This window comes from Spea bombifrons, chromosome 7 (genome assembly GCF_027358695.1).
Source record: "Spea bombifrons isolate aSpeBom1 chromosome 7, aSpeBom1.2.pri, whole genome shotgun sequence".
NCBI classification, from domain to species: Eukaryota; Metazoa; Chordata; class Amphibia; order Anura; family Pelobatidae; genus Spea; species Spea bombifrons.
Window position 1 is genome coordinate 21,053,138 of NC_071093.1, and position 17,922 is coordinate 21,071,059.

General features: G+C 40.4%; 1 protein-coding gene across 3 annotated transcripts in view; it reads right to left on the reverse strand.

The window, feature by feature from the left end:
- Nucleotides 1–12,385, reverse strand: part of HYCC2 (hyccin PI4KA lipid kinase complex subunit 2) — a 210,157-nt gene extending 197,772 nt beyond the window's left edge. Inside the window, exon 1 of one of the 3 annotated variants that reach the window (XM_053472271.1) lies at nt 12,335–12,385. The gene's annotated coding sequence lies outside the window, so the exon portion shown is untranslated. Of the gene's footprint in view, nt 1–8,789; nt 8,841–10,060; nt 10,132–12,334 lie in introns of those variants that run through there. The other 2 variants (XM_053472270.1, XM_053472269.1) reach the window with 2 other exon arrangements.
- Between the last annotated feature and the right edge of the window lie 5,537 nt (nt 12,386–17,922).

Below are 17,922 nucleotides of genomic sequence, written 5' to 3' on the forward strand. Positions count from 1 at the left end.
GCCTAGTGCTCCAACGACGAATCGATCACTCGATTAATCGATAACGGAAATCGTCGACAACGATTTCCGTTATCGATTATTATCGATTTTATCGATTCGTTGTTTCAGCTCTAGTTTAGTCCACCATTGGACTTTTGTTGCGTCAGTTTCTGAAAGCTAATTCTGGGCCTTTTTCCTCTCCATATAAAGCGAGAGAATGCGTTGTGTATTTTACTTATATCATGTGGGGGTATTAGTAGTGGTAACATGCTGAGGCAATATAGGAATCTGGGAAAAATATAAAAAATATATTTTTGTGAGCAAGTCCTAAAATTAGCACATTAGCTTAAAACAATTCTTGCATGGAAAGAGTTAAAATACTGGCATATTAAATGCCCATGGGGTGTCTACTTTTAAAAAATGTATGATTTGATGGGGTAAATTGAATTGGCTGGGTTCAACAATGTCCCAATTAACACGGGGGGAAGGATGGCCACACATCTAATTTCCAATTAGAAAAATGCACACGTGCCAAATGTGGCCTTTTAGTTCCCCCCAAAAATGACAAACCCATGCATATGGGGTATCACTCTACACAGGAGATGTTGCTGAATACATATTGGGGTGTTGTGTGACAGCGGCATATACCAGGAGCTGTAAATTCATACACAACATAGGTGTGTGGGGGAAAAATACACACAAAAGAATACTACTGCAAACTTTGAAAAAATTCTGGTGGTAAAATGTGTGCATGCAAAGAGTTAAAATACCAGCATTTAAAATACCCTGGTGTGTCTAGTTTTCAAAAATATATGGTTTTGTTGGGCACACTGAAATGGCCCGGCTCAAAGATGTACCAAATAGGGCATGGGCAGTGGATCCCCAAATGCCAAAGCTCAACATTGAAAAATGCACATGTCCCAAATGTAGCCCTTTTGCCCCCAGCCAGGCAAAATCATTCATGTGAGGTATCGCTGTACTCAGGAGATGTTGCCGAACACATATTGGGGAGTTTTGTGATAGTGACATATACGAGAACCTTTTAATTCATACCTGAAGTAAAATGTGTGTGACAAAACAAATGCAAAAAAATGACTACCACAAAGTTTGACAAAGGCTGATGGTAGAATTAGTGCTTGGAAAGGGTTAAAATACTAGCATTTGGAATACCCTGGGCTGTCTAGTTTTCAAAAATATATGACTTGATGGGGTAAATTGCATTGGCCGGCTTCAAAGATACCCGAAATGGCACATGGGGGGAAGAATTACCAGATTTGGAAAAAATGGCTTTGAAATAGCAAAACGCTACCTGTACTTATTGCCCCATAATGTGTAGAAAAAAAGCAAAAAAAACATAACATTGGGTATTTCTAAACTCAGGACAAATAATAGAATCTATTTAGCAGGTTTTTTCATTACCTTTTATAGATGAGTAAAAGATTTTTCAACTAAAAGTTTTTTCTAAATTTTTCACCATATTTGATACTTTTTTTAATAGTAAATAATATGATACAATCAAAACAATGTCATCTAAACAAAACCCTTCTTGTCCTGAAAAAAAAACCAATTTATAATGTGTGTGGGTTCAGTAAACGGGAAAGAAGAAAATTACAGCTAGACACGAGCAGCGCAGAAATGTTAAAACGGCCATTGGCACGAAGGGTACAAAAAGTAAAATCAGCCTGTCACGAAGGGGTTAAGACTCATGATGTGTCAGGCACGTCATAGGTCATTAAGTGACCATTTCGTATGACGTGCCAGACCCGTCAATGGACGTTAAGGGGATAATTTTGTCAACAATGGTTAAAGCGTAAGGAAATAGATACACGGTGAGAGTACCAACCTTCAGCATGTCAAGCGTAGATTTTATTCTATTTTTAACGTTTTTATTTTCTGCTGGTTGTATTCTAAACACTATGAGACATGAATTAAAGAGGTCAGGAAACAATCTGTTCCAAGACTATTGATAAATATATCTTTGTAAGAGAGGCTGGAGCCTTGTTTTAACCTCTTAATGACAAGACTGTTTCTTACTCGTAGTACACTTTGGGACAAAGGCTCTTAACTTTTTTCAGTGCTGCTGTTTAGCTCTAATTTTCTTCTTTTCTCATTTTGTGCACCCACACACATTATATATTGGGGTTTTTTTCAGGACAAGCAGGGCTTCCTTTAGATAGCATTATAGTTATCATATCATCTAACTTACCATAAAAAAGATAAAATATGGTGATTTTTTTGTAAAAAAAATATATACTTTTTCTCACTTTTATTTGAAAAATCTTTTACTCATCTGCAAAGAATAATGGAAAAAACTGCTAAATAGATTCTACTATTTGTCCTGGGTTTAGAAATACCCAATGTTTCTATGTTTTTTTGCTTTTTTCTGCAAGTTACTGGGTAATAAGCCCAGCACCCCAATAAGTGCTCAGCAACATCTCCTGAGCACAGTGATACCCCCACATGCATGTTTGTTGGGTTGTTTGGGGAATTTTGACGTTAAAAATTCTGCCCACGTATCCTAATTGGGATATATTTAAACCTGGCCAATTCAATTACCCTATCAAATCAGATATTTTTGAAAAATGTACACCCCTGGGAATTTCAAATGCTGGTATTTTACTTGGTATTTTATCATCAGCCTTTGTTACAGTTTGCCATAGTATTTTCTTGTGTGGTTTTTTTTCCCCACAGGCATTTTACCGCTCCCGGCATATGTCCCTGTCAAACAATACCTCAATATAAGTAACATCTCCTGAGCACAGTGATACCTTCCATGCATGGGTTTGCTGGGTTATTTGCTAGGTAAAAGGCCACCTTTGTGAGGTGTGCATTTTTGGCATTTGGTCAGTCTGTGCCCATGTTTCGGACATCTTTGAAGCAGGCCAATTCAATTTACCCTTATCAAATCATACAACTTTTAAAACTAGGCACCCCATGGGCATTTAAAATGCCCATATTTTAACTCTTGGGCTCCAATAACCTGCATTCAACCTGCAGGGGGAGTTTGAGAGTTCTCAGGAGGGTCTGGAACAGATGGCGCTTGTGGTTGCTCTTCGGTGCAACCACAAGGAGGGGTTGTGTTACTGAGGCATGTCAGCGACACTGATTATACTTAGGAAGTGATTACTGATCGCTTCCTAAGCTCTGTTTTAGCTGGCCATTTTTTTTTGGGGGGGGGCTTTCCTTCCATGACCAATGGCCAGCCTCACTTGCGAGGCTTCCGTGGATGCTGCAAAGCTGCCGATCGCAGCTATGCAGATATTTGACAGCAGCCTGTACGTGTACAGGCTTTGTCACAAATGCATTGCATCGTGAGCCCGTACATGTATGGGCTTTGTCGTGAAGCGGTTAAGAAAATTATCGGACTGTAATTTTGTATTGATTTCCAGGGGATCAGGTTAGTCTGGTGCCGTTGTTTTCTGTGTAACCACTGCCATTGTGTTTGTTCAACTGTTCCAATTGCATCCCCTGTTCAGATAAATAGTGTGTTCTCTTTTATTACCTTGAGATTTGGTGCTTTTTTGCCAAAGTTTTTCCCCCTTCTTCTAGCCAGCTCTCTCCACAAGGAAGACAGCAACGTCAGTCAGGGTCTACTTGGTTCCCGTTACACTGATGGTAGCGGTAGGATCCGATACTCCTTGTAGATAATAAACACAACCACCTGCGTCACAGACAGTCAGATTGGACTCTCATATCTCCAACACTGCTACTTTTGCCAAGAGGTCCTGAAAAACCTCAACCAAATAAAACAGTAACTCAACAGGGGTCGAAGGCTAGGTTTCCACTTGGGTTTTTGTCCTGCGTTTTTTTCTTGATGAAAAACGCCAGGAAAAACGCCAAGAAAACTGCCACTGCATTTACCTGCGTTTTGGCGTTTTTTCTGGAGTTTTTTCTGGCGTTTTAGCCTTTCTGTGGAAATTGCTTTTTTTGACCTTAGGCAGTTTTTCCAGCCTTTACAAGTTAGAAGTTTCACCCAGCTAAAAGGGATTAGGATAAATGGCAAGTATCTGCCCTCCCCTGATGTCATTTACTTGGTAGACCCTTTTGTCTCTTTTCTGTGGTTTGTAAGGCATGCTTTATTCCGAATGTCTGCTCCTCTGGGAAGATTGGCCCCAAATGATGGTGCAAATTGTTTGCTGTTGCTTTTGGCACGCAGGATCCAGTCGCGTATGTTTGTTTGTAATGGCATGTTTGTTCCAAATGGTGTAAAATTCAATATGAACCAGTCCAGGACTTTGTTTTGTGTGAAACTGTTTGTTTTCAGCCTATTTCTCGTAGGACACACAGATACTGGGTCCATCCTCTGCATTGTAACTGTGGGAAAAACGCCATAAAAAACACCAAGGCAATAAACCCACATGGCTTTTTCATGGCGTTTTTTCTCTCCCATAGACTTCTATTGGAGAAAAACGACAGAGTGTCAACATGCTGCGATTTTGAAAAACTGCCATAGAGCCCAAAAAAGCAGAAAAACGCCAAAGAGGACTGAAAAAACGCCAAACAGAAAAACGCCAAGTGGAAATGGCATTTTGCGATTTCCTATTGAAGAACAGCTAACATCTGGCTGCAGCCGTTTTTCACTAAAAAAACGCCAGGTGGCGCTATTGGCGTTTTTAGCAAAAAAAAACCAAGTGGAAATCTAGCCTAATGGGTTTGGGGCTTGTGAACGGGGGCAGGAGGGTTATACTGGGTATATGTTATGCTAGGGTAATGGGATGTAAGGCTTTTAAATTTTTATTCTTATCTTTTTTATATATTTTTAAAAAATGTTATATATATATATATATATATATATATATATATTATAAGTGAGCATGTTATTAATGCCAGTGATGTCACAATGACATCACTTAGCTCACTTTATTTTTTTATTTTATAATTATTTATATTGTTATTTCAATTATTTTATTTTTTAAATGACAAACCGTTTTTTTTTTCTCCTTTTCTGTTTCAGCATGGGAGGATGCCTCCCCGCGATCCCCCTGCACCTATCACACTGTGATCTCTATGCAGGTCCTCACAGACTTCCAGCAGTGACGCAACCAGGAAGGGAATGCCCGATCGCGCAGTTTAAAATGTAACATTCCGGCTTTCATGCAGGAAGCTGTTACATCAGATCGGACAGCAGAAAGCCGGCGATGCCGGCCTCTGCTGTCAGGGGGGGAGTCCAGGCTCTCAAACGACAGCCTGATCTCCTGTGCAGCGGCAGGGATGTGTCCCTGTCGCTGCAAGAAGGGCTGGACGCACCGGTACGTTCATAGGGGGTTCTTGGGATGCATTTTTTGGACGTACCGGTACATCCATAGGGGACTGAAGGGGTTAAGAGGTAGGGACCTCCCCTTCCTTAAAGTATCCAAACCTATTAGATCCTGATCAAAATGGCTGTTTTTTTACTTCTTTTAAACCGCAAAGTTTACAAATATATACATATGTACCGTATTTGCTCGATTATAAGAAGGTAACCATTGTCTCATATTTTAGGTTGTCTTCTAATCAGACCTCAAAATAGAGGTCTGACTACAAGACTAAGATCCAGATCCCCCGCAGCACAACCTCCGCCAGCAGCACTTTAGGAGGTTTCTTATAATCAGGGTCGTCTTATAACGAGCAAATACGGTAATATATATACATTCAGATCGCATAAGTACCTTAAGCTTTTACAAGGATATTGAGACTCGGAACACTCATTGGTAAATAAAAAAATAAACATGTTTGATCTTTCTTTACTACGGTTGTAGATACAGGAAACATATTGAGTGTGATGTCCCTAAATGTAAACAGGTAAGCTAAAAAAGGAAGGTAATCCTTTATTCTTAAAAAGAGAAAATAAAAATTATGCACCAAGATGTTTCTTATTCAACTTGTTAAAATTACATGCGGATGGACCTCCCAACTTCCATATTTGCTCGAATATAAGACAAGGTTTTTTTCAGAGCAAATGCTCTGAAAAATATGCCTCGTCTTATATTCGAGGTTGTCTCATAATCGGACCTCAAATAGAGGTCTGACTAAAATCCAGATCCCCCGCAGTATTGCAGGGGACCTGGATCCTCTCTGGCAGCCGGTGTACGTCTGTGCGATGCGTGCAGGCAGCTCCACAACAGAAGCCCCGGCAGCAGCGGAGGTTGTCTGCAAGCATCACGCAAATGTTCACCAGCTGCCAGAGAGAATCCTTTGCAGCGCTGCAGGAGACCTGCAGACAACCTCCACTGCTGCCGGCAGTTCCGCTGGGGCTTCTATGACGGAGCCTCGGTGTGACACGTCCTTCCGGTGCTCAGTCAAAGAAGCCCGGTGGAAGTGCCACACAGACGTCCACCGGCTGCCCCCACTAGACACCAGGGAGTCTGGAGCACGGGGAAAAAGTCTAGGGATGTAAGTCGGGGGGGGTTAGAGTGGCATATAAGGGAGGGAGAGTGGCATATAAGGGGCAGATGTGGGGGGCAGATGTGCATAACTGGGGGGGCAGACTGGCAAATAAAAGGAAATAAAACCAAAAAATGCATTTTCCTCAGTAAGATTTTTATTAAATATGAAAAAAAATTGTTTAAATGCGAATATTTACTAGTCAAACTTTTTTCCTATAGGGTAGTCTTATATACAAGGTGTGTGTGTGAAATGTGGCACTTCTATAAATTATAACAACATGCGTACCCGCAGTTCCTCCTTAGCACTCCTCACAGTACTATTAAAACAAGAGTAACGGATACAGGTAGGGAAGTGCAGGGTAAAACAATGTGAAAATATCGTATCTAGGACAATTTAAAATGCAGTCCTTTCCAATGATCTGTGTAAAAGAAATGTTGCTGATCAGAAATAAATCAATGATAGTACTAGTACTCAGGGGCGTACCTAGGGTATTTGGCACCTGGGGCGGAACCTGTATGTGGCACCCCCCCCCCACAAACACTTTAAAACTGCACAGCTTCTATCGTTATGTACTGGAGCAGACATTGAAGGTGGTACAACATTACTGTTATCATTATATACTGAGGCAGACATTGACGGTGGTACTGCATAACACCTATCACTATATACTGAGGGAGATATTGACGGTGGTACAGCATAACTGTTATCATCATATACTAAGGCAGACATTGACGGGGAACAGCATAACACCTATCACTATACACTGAGGCAGACAATGACGGCGGTACAGCATAACACCTAACACTATATACTGAGACAGACATTGACGGTGGTACAGCGTAATCCCTATCACTATACATTGAGCCAGACATTGACAATAGTGCAGCATAACTCCTATCACTATATACTAAGCCAAAAATTCTGGACTGAAACCGAAAATGCAGCATTTAACTGTCCAAAACCAAATATGACCCCCCCACCATAAAAAAAATCTCACTTTTATTTAAAGTAACACACCAAAATAGGACAAAAAAATCAATAACAATAATATATATATCGGGGCTTGACAAATTTGTTGTGAATCTAGGTGCCAGGATTTTTTTTTAAAATTAACAGTTGGTCAGGATTGATCTGATCATCATCAGCCCACTTACTAAACTCACAGCGTTTGACCTGGAAGCACCCTGGAGTTTCAGGTCAGTGCTGATTTTTTTTAAAATTATTTTTTTGATTTTTTTTAACTCTTTCAATGCTGATTTTCCATTGGAGCACAGCATTGACTGATATTTAGTCCCCACAAGCTTGTGGGGACAAATGTTAACCCCTGCAATGCCACGAATGTGTCATACACAATTGTGGCATTGAAGGGGTTACCGCTGCACTGTCGCTCTCATGGAGCGATCAGGCAGCAGGGGGGTGTTGGGGCTAGTCTCCACACTAATGTGGAGACCAAAGAACCCTCTCCCCCTGTCCCTGAAGCTGCCTCTGGCAGCTGGGAAGCAATTGCTGGTCTATAGACCAGCCATTGCAGGGGGGAGTCTCTTTGATGACTGCTGTAGGCTCCCATGCCTACAGGAGTCATCACAGGGCTTGTGGGGGCTCGTTTTTGCTGTTGCTGGTCTGCCTGGCACCACCAGCAGCAGAGCCCCTTACAAAACGGGAATTAACCCCTAAATGCCGCGGCATTGAAGGGGTTAACGCTGCACTGTCGCTCTCATGGAGCGATCAGGCAGCAGGGGGGTGTTGTGTCAGGTCCCCACACTTGTGTGGGGATCCAAGCAACACTCAACCCCCTTTCCTGAAGCTGCCTGTGGCAGCTGAAAACACGATTCCTGGTTTTCCTAGATAAAACTACAGGCATAGATGATAGGTTGCACAACCCAAAGCCAGCCCTGGCGTCCACACTGCCCACATAGAACCTGACCAGCACTCAGATTACACACGTAAGACTTACCATCTTTGTCCCCAAACAGCCCAGCATGAGTCAACTTTGTCCCCAAACAGTCCAGCATGAGTCAACTTTGTCCCCAAACAGCCCGGCCTGCGCCATTTCTGTCCCATAAACACCCTGCCTGTGTCATCTTGGTCCCCAAGGTTCAAACATCCTGCTTGCGCCATCTTTGCCTTTCCACAAATCAATTATACATCTATCATACACACAAACACTTCTACAGTCACTCGCTAATTCACACTTTCACTCACATAATTAATTCACACAGTCATTTATTCTCTCACTCATTCACACAAATTTACACATTCATTAATGTATTCTCACAAACTCATTATCTCCCTCATTCAGACAATTCACGCACACATTCATTTATTCTCACTACCGTTTCTCACTACCTACCCCCCTCTCCCTCGTTTCTCACTACCTACGCCCCTCTCCCTCGTTTCTCACTATCTACCCTCTCCCCCTTTGTAGTTAAAGGTTTTGGACTTACCATCCAGAAGTCCTGCGGTGGGAACAGGACTCCTCTGTCTTCCTGCTCTGCCGCTGCACTGCTTCACTGCTGAGAGCCTGAATATGACCGCGACGGAGTTAGAGGCCTCCGCATAAAAAAAAGTGACGAGGCTGCCAGGGATCCGGGCAATCCGGGACATGTGGTCACCCGAGCCTGTGGAACCCACCTGATGAGCGGGACCTGGGGCGGACCACCACCCCCACGCTAGGTACGCTACTGTTATTAGTACTACTATTATTGATTTATTTTTGATCAGCAAATTTGTCTCCTGAGGAAGCCAGGACAGCACCTGGCGAAACGCGTAGAGAGGCTGATTTTATCTTCATCCATTCATATCATCACTTACCAGTGGACTGCTTGTGGATTGCCTTTGCTTTTATGCTGTTACAGCTCACTTTGTGAGCTATCACTTCTTGTAAGTTGCTCCAATAAATAGGGGCCACACTTTTCTACTTGCTATACTGTGCCATGGTATTCTTTATTTTACACAGATCATTGGAAAGGGTAGTCTTATATTCACACTTTTACTTTTTTTGTAAATTAATATTCAAATTTTGGGGGGTTGTCTTCTAATCAGGGTCATCTTATAATCAAGCAAATACAGTACTCTTCTTTCACTCCTTCCTCTATCTGTTCTCAAACCTGTTGTGATATTACTAGATACTAGCTTTCGCTATCTATCAAAATGTTTAAAAATTTTACAAAAAAAAGTAATAAAGCAAATAAAACAGAACACAGTCTCCATGGATGGACTGCAAGTGTGTCACACAAATGTTGGAATAAACAATGTACATAAACAGTATATTGTAAATGCATGCCTGTACACAGATATAACCTTAAACAGACAGGCAGGATAAAGCAAATCAATTGAATCCACTCTGTACAATAAATTAAAGCTGGATGTTTACCAATGTATTTAAAAAAATCTTATTAAATATAGACTGTTGTAATACAAAGGTTATCGTCTAACCTTGATGACAGTTAAACGAACAAAAGCTAAAATATATCAAAAAAGCTATAAAATATTATACCAAAATTGTTGTGAATATTAAAAAAAAAGTTTATTTATTACTCATGTCATTAATTTATTCTTGGAAACGTAAGGATTCGCGTAGACTCAACTCCCTCAACAGCATCTAGAACGAGTATACCTGATCAGCTATAGCGCTTCTATCCAATAACATGGGGTTATTTGCAGCCTTAACATATAAATACTTTAAAAGGAATAGAGGCATAATGGAATACCGTACCTCTTTACCTACACCCCCTCTTCCAAATCTCCGGTCATGTCTTCCCTTCAGCTCCTTCCTGACAAGCAGACTACCAACGTCACCTGTCATAGGACGATACCGCTCCACAATCAAACACCCCCGTGATTGGTCTGCTATTGGATTCCGACGTCAACGTATAGCTGAACGTTTGCGTCGCAAGCCTCAGTTTAATTTCAATGGATGCATAGACAGCCTGGGGTTCCTCCGTTCGAGTTGAAGCAGAATGCGTGTCAAAGTTAATTGGGCTGGGACAAAATAACGTTGCCGATGTTTTGTTAATTACATTAACCCTGAATGGACTGGGAACTTTCCATAATTAAATGAAGGGACAGGGACATACTGAAAGAAATGACAAAATTGAATGGAACGCCCACCGAGTAATGGTGATGGGAGAGAGAATAAAAAGTGAATGTTCATAAAACCTTAAGACATCACATAGATCATCATATATAGATAGAATTCTCCTCATATTCCTCTAGTACAGTCACACGTTTTGTAAATCAGATTAAGTGGAATTATGTTTGTTTTCTAGGGGATGACAGGTAAATTACTTTTGCGTGAATGCCCATGGGATTAAGTGGAAGAAAAAGACAATGGACTACAGTGGATGACTGAACGTATGATGTAACTGGGCATAGACAAAAATGAATGGGAAAATAAAAAAAGTTGTTAAAAGTCTGAGACATATCTTTGGTGCACATAATCTGATAGTATAGTTACAGAGCCTGGGAGATGTCACAGTAGCTTCTGGGCTCCTGGGTAGTGATGTCCGGATCATGAACGAATCGTTCATTTGATCCGGTTCTTTTTAGTGATCCGGATGAATCGGTTCAGTTGACTGAACGATTCATTTGTAGCGGTTCAGTCCGTGTATCATTCAGCTGTAACCTGATCCTAGAGCTGTGAGTCATCTGCAGAGCACTCAGACACAGACTCTGGGGTCAGGTTACAGCTCATTAATTCACAGAGGAACGATGACTCATAGAGTCAGAGACTCGTTCAATGATTCGAATGATCCGAAGAGTCGAATGAGCCGAAGAGTCCAATGATTCAAATGATTCGAATCTTACAGGGATCCGAATCTTACAGAGATTCGAATCTTACAGAGATTCGAATCTTACAGAGAATATTACTGATACCATACTTTTATAAATAAATACATTAATAATGTTCACACTGCCCCCAGGATTTAGATTCCCCTGAGTTTGCCCCCCTTTACCTCTAACTGCACCTACAGTTAACTTTATTAAATTAATTAAATTAACCCTCAGTCATCAGCATAAAATTAACCCTTATACCCCATCAACCATAACAGCCCCTGAAATTAACCCTAAAGACCCCATTAACCATAACGGCCCCTGAAATTAACCCTAAATACTCCATTAACCATAAATGCCCCTAAATTAATTGCATGTACTCCAGATAAATTACCTAATAAATTGGTATAGTTGATGGGGTCTTTAGTGTTAATTTAGGGGCAGTTATGCTTAATGGGGTGTTTAGGGTTAATTTAGGGGCAGTTATGCTTAATGAGGTCTTTAGTGTTAATCTAGGGGCAGTTATGCTTAATGAGGTGTTTGGGGTTAATTTGGGGGCAGTTATGCTTAATGGGGTCTTTAGTGTTAATTTAGGGGCAGTCGTGCTTAATGAGGTGTTTAGGGTTAATTTGGGGGCAGTTATGCTTAATGGGGTGTTTAGGGTTAATTTAGGGGCAGTTATGCTTAATGGGGTCTTTAGTGTTAATTTAGGGGCAGTTATGCTTAATGGGGTCTTTAGTGTTAATTTGGGGCAGTTATGCTCAATGGGGTGTTTATGGTTAATTTTGGGGCAGTTATGCTTAATGGGGTGTTAAGGGTTAATTTTAGGGGCAGTCATGGGTGATGGGGTGTTAAGGGTTAATTTTAGGGGCAGACATGGTTGATGGGGTGTTTAGGGTTAATTTAATGGTGAGGGTTAATTTAATTAATTTAATAAAGTTAGCTTAAGGTGCAGTTGCAGGTAAAGGGGAATGTAAATCCTAGGGGCAGTGATTATTAATGTATTTATTTATAACAGTATGGTGATATTATCTGACTGATTCGAATCCCAATGAAGGCAGAGAGTCGTTCAAAGATCCGGATCTTACAATGATCCGGATCTTTGAACGAGAGGGGGACCTACCCCCTCTCCCTCGTTTCTCACTACCTACCCCCCTCTCCCTCGTTTCTCACTATCTACCCTCTCCCCCTTTGTAGTTAAAGGTTTTGGACTTACCATCCAGAAGTCCTGCGGTGGGAACGGGACTCCTCCGTCTTCCTGCTCTGCCGCTGCGCTGCTTCACTGCTGAGAGCCGGAATATGACCGCGATGGAGTTAGAGGCCTCGCGAAGGAGACCAAGGGGCACCAAACGGTTGCTAGGCGCCTCTCTCCTCTGCATAAAAAAAGTGACGAGGCTGCCAGGGATCCGGGCAATCCGGGACATGTGGTCACCCGAGCCTGTGGAACCCACCTGATGAGCGGGACCTGGGGCGGACCACCACCCCCCGCTAGGTACGCTACTGCTAGTACTACTATTATTGATTTATTTTTTATCAGAAAATTTGTCTCCTGAGGAAGCCAGGACAGCACCTGGCGAAACGCGTAGAGAGGCTGATTTTATCTTCATCCATTCATATCATCACTTACCAGTGGACTGCTTGTGGATTGCCTTTGCTTTTATGCTGTTACAGCTCACTTTGTGAGCTATCACTTCTTGTAAGTTGCTCCAATAAATAGGGGCCACACTTTTCTACTTGCTATACTGTGCCATGGTATTCTTTATTTTACACAGATCATTGGAAAGGGTAGTCTTATATTCACGCTTTTACTTTTTTTGTAAATTAATATTCAAATTTTGGGGGGTTGTCTTCTAATCAGGGTCGTCTCATAATCAAGCAAATACAGTACTCTTCTTTCACTCCTTCCTCTATCTGTCCTCAAACCTGTTATGATATTACTAGATACTAGCTTTCGCTATCTATCAAAATGTTTAAAAATTTTACAAAAAAAGTAATAAAGTAAATAAAACAGAACACAGTCTCCATGGATGGACTGCAAGTGTGTCACACAAATGTTGGAATAAACAATGTACATAAACAGTATATTGTAAATGCATGCCTGTACACAGATATAACCTTAAACAGACAGGCAGGATAAAGCAAATCAATTGAATCCACTCTGTACAATAAATTAAAGCTGGATGTTTACCAATTTATTTAAAAAAAATCTTATTAAATATAGACTGTTGTAATACAAAGGTTATCGTCTAACCTTGATGACAGTTAAACGAACAAAAGCTAAATTATATCAAAAAAGCTATAAGATATTATACCAAAATTGTTGTGAATATTAAAAAAAAAGTTTATTTATTACTCATGTCATTAATTTATTCTTGGAAAAATACAAGAAAGAATTGATAGTGATTTTAAAATAAAGACATCAAAAAATCACTTAAATAACGCAATAAATAATAATTAGAAAAATAAATAAAGTGAGCTTGTAGATTGTATGTATACTTGCAAAAACATAATATTCAGGGATAGAATTTTTAAATTATGGGGAAACAGCTTCTTGATCCAAGGATAGATCTGACTGCCATTCTGGGGTCAAGAATGAATTTTTTCCCTAGTTTGTGCAAAATTGGAAACAGCCACAACTGGGTTTTTTGCCTTCTTTTGGATCAACAGCAAGAAATAAACAGATATGGGAGAGGCTGAACTTGATGGACACATGTTTTTTTTCAGCCTAAGTAACTATGTAGCTAGGTCATTGTGACATCACTGGCATTAATAAAATGTTCAAGAGGTCCCTAAGAGGATCTCTAACCATACTGCACTTAAAAAAATACCAACAATACAAAAAAAATAAAAACAAATATATAAAAGATAATAACAATAATAAAAAAAAGAAAAAAAAACCCCATTGCCCTAACACAACATCTAAAAAGTATAACCCTCCTGCCCCCGTTCACAACCCCCAAACCTGTTAAGCCATAAGCATAAACATTCTACGAATAATGTACACCTTATAGTATGTTCCCTATAAGTGCTGGGAAAGTATGGAAAATCTATATAAATTAGGTGTTTCTGAAATCAGGGCACCTGAATTGATAAACTTGGAGGGGATTTTCTATCACTTTACCTAGTTTTGTGAGGATTCAAAGGGAAAATATATATAAAAAATTAGGTGTTTTTTTTTCAAATTTTTGCTAGTTTTTACTAAATTTCTCATCCTAGATTTTCAGATAATCATCTAACTATGGTATTAAAAAAGCTCTATCTCTCCTTGAAAAAACAATATATATACATGGGTATACTATTCACAGGAAAGGAGAATAATCGTTGAACCGACATAGCGCAAAAATGGCAAAATTGCTCCGGGCTTTGAGGTACCAAAAACCTCTGGGACTGAAGGGGTTAAAGGATAGGATTGTTGAACATCTGAAGTCACATTGGTTTCAAGATCAAAAACAACATGGGTTTACCTCAGGAGGATCATGCCAAACTAATCTTATTGACTTTTTTGATTGGGTGACTAAAGTAATTGATCAAGGTGGTGCAGATCTGGATTTCAGTAAGGCTTTTAGGGTAAATCAAAATTTCTTTATTTTTCGGTAAAAAAGGGGGGTACAGAAGTAAAAAGGGGTGAGGGGTAAAACGGAAAGAAAGTATCGTAGTGAGAGACATCACAATATATGAGAGACAAGTTGCATAGTAACAGCTCACATGTGTATGTAAAAGAGCCTTATGTCAAGAGGCAATGAGATACAATTCGATAAAACAGAGAGAAACGGCTCGCAGGTTACAGCGAAAAAGCACTTTGTTGTTACAAACACAGTGGCGGGAGAAGCTCCCATTCAAATGTCCCCCAAGCTGAAGGAGAATTGCGGAGACAGGTGAGGGAGGGGAGGAAGCACAAAGAGGGGGGGTGATTGGGGAGGAAGGGGAGAAAGAGAGAGAAAAAGAAGTAGAAGAAGAAGGGGGGGGACACAAACCGCCACCCCACCCGCCCCAGCCACCCTAACCCAAACCAAAATAAATGCATCTCATTGAAACTAATCCAACAAGTGGGCTGGTGACAAGCTCTAAAAAAAAGTGTATATATTCTGTGGAGGTTGAAGAATTTTTGCTAATTGTGGATGTCAGCACAATGATCTCTTTACCTCATTGCTTATTCTGCTGATAGCAGATAAGATAACACTACAATCACCTGTCTACCTCATTTTTTAGTTTACTTATGTCTTGTTTGTGTCTTGGAAGAATGCGTACGTATGGTATGTTTTCGTGTGTTTTTTTTGCTCTAAGTGCCTTGTTGCAAAAGAATCAGTCTGCCACGACAAAGGACAAGTTGTCCCTTTCTTGACCTGTAAACGAATGCAAAAAAAAGGAATGTTGCAGAATCTTGTAATACCTTTTTTATTGGACTAACAGTATTAAAATAATAGACGAGCTTTCGGGAGTCCTCCCTTTATCAAGTCAAAAGCATTTCTGACCAAGCAAGTGAAAAACACAGTTTAAAACTGACCAGTACATGTTCTGATACAGGGTGAAAACAGGGGTTAAAACAACACGGTAGAGAATTTGCAGACAAAAAACTAGGAGGGTCGTAAATAGTAAAAAGTGGCATATACTGCACAGATAAGGCAAGGGGGGGAGCAGGGGTAAGCGTGTAGGAGAGAGAGAAGAGGAAGAAAAAAAAAAAAAAAAAAAAGCACAGGTTATAGGAAGTTTTGATAGTGTGCTAAGAAGCTCAAATCCACATTAAGTCCTCTGTTTTTACAATCATAAAAATGTATCATTTTGGCTTCAAATGTCATTCTTTCTTGGGTGTTTTTGAAATGACCTCTCAGTGTTTTGATTTTAAGGTCATGTATGGAGTGACCGGTTTCGGTGAAGTGGTGCCCAACTGGAGTGCAAAGGTTTTCTTCATCATGATGGTTGATGGAGTATCTGTGCAGATTCATCCTTTTATTAACTTCCTTTTATTAACTTCCTTTTATTCATCCTTTTATTTGACCTGTAAATAAAGACTTCACATGTCTTGGGGGGGCTATTTTTTTCTTGACCTCTTTAAACCGTGTGTGTCAGCAAATTAAAGTAAATATACCAACAGATGGCTAGACAATATGCTAATAACTGTTTGCGCTTCTTTGCCTATATATTGTTAGAAAATTAAGGAGGGGGAGAGAAGAACTGGACTCTCCCCTGTGCGCACTTGAATAAAGAAGCTCTTGCTTACTCAACTCATTGAACTGGTGTCGTCAGATTTCTGACATTCACAATACTTTATAAGTATATATAAAAACCAATATAAACCCAAAGTGACAAATGTGAAATAATAAGTGGATAATTCCAAAACAAAAGGAATATATACCGTATTTGCTCGATTATAAGACGAGGTTTTTTTCAGAGCAAATACCCCTCGTCTTATAATCGAGGTCGTCTTCTAATTAGACCTCAAAAAAACGTCTGCTGGGGCCAGGCTGCTTACCGGTGCTTTGGTCCCAAGCAGCAGGAAGCTAGCAGAGTGTCACATAATTCTGCCTCCCCCTCCTTCCTCTGGGGGCGGGGCCAGAGAAGTTGCTCGCACAGCCGGGCCCCTGCAGAAGTCTGCGAGTGGGAGATCTGCAGTTCAGGTAAGGGGGTGGGGGGTTTGAGTGTGTGTGTGTGTATGTGTGATTAATGGAATGAATGAGTATTTAAATGTTTGTGAATGAGTGTGTGTGTGATAGCATGGATGTGTAAGGGGGGGTGGTAGCATGGCATAGGGAGGCTGTACTCAAACTCCTATCATCCCCAGGTTCCAGCATGTACTGGCTGCCTTGGCTTGATAGGAGTTTGATTGCTGTTAGCAGTTATATATATATATATATATATATATATATATATATATATATATATATATATATATATATATATATATATATATATATATATATATATATATATATACCTCCAGAAATGCATTTAACCCCCTATATGCCACTCTGGCATATAGGGGGTTAAAAGGCATATCATGGGGCAGAGTGGCATATAGGAGGGCATAAGACATTTCTGGAGACAGAGTGGCATATGGAGGGTTAAAAGGCACATCATGGGGCAGAGTGGCAAATAAAGGGGTATTAAGGCATTTCTGGGGGCAGAGTGGCAACCTTGGGGGCAGATGTGCATAACTGGGGGGGGCAGGTTGGCAAATAAAAGGAAATAAAAAAAATATATTTTTCTCAATCATAGCTTTTATTAAATATGAAAAAATTGTTTACATGAATTAATATTTACTAGTAAAACTTTTTTTCCTATAGGGTAGTCTTATATTCAGGCTTTTTGTTTTTTTCCTAAATTAATATTTAGATTTTGGGGGGTCGTCTTATAATCAGGGTCGTCTTATAATTGAGCAAATACGGTATATATATATATATATATATATATACGTATACTTCCTCCTTCTTACAGCTGCCACCCAACAACAACACACTCCAAATACTGAGCAGTACCAAAGAAAATCCACTTGGGGGCGCTCATATAAGAAAAAAGGAAAGAAGACAGACCATAATAGTGTAGACTGTTTTCAATTGTAATTCAGTAATGAAATCAATGGTTGCACTCACAAAAATAGTGTGGTTTTCAAGCATTTTCTTAATACCGTATTGGCTCGAATATAGGCCGCACTTTTTTCCCCCACTTTAAGTTTTTAAAGTGGGGGTGCGGCCTATATTCGGGGTCTAGCGCCCGACGCCCGGGACATGCAGTCCCGGGCGCCGGGCAGGCAGCGGGGTTAAGATACAGATCCCCCGCAGCGGTGCAGGGGACCTGCATCCTTCTCCC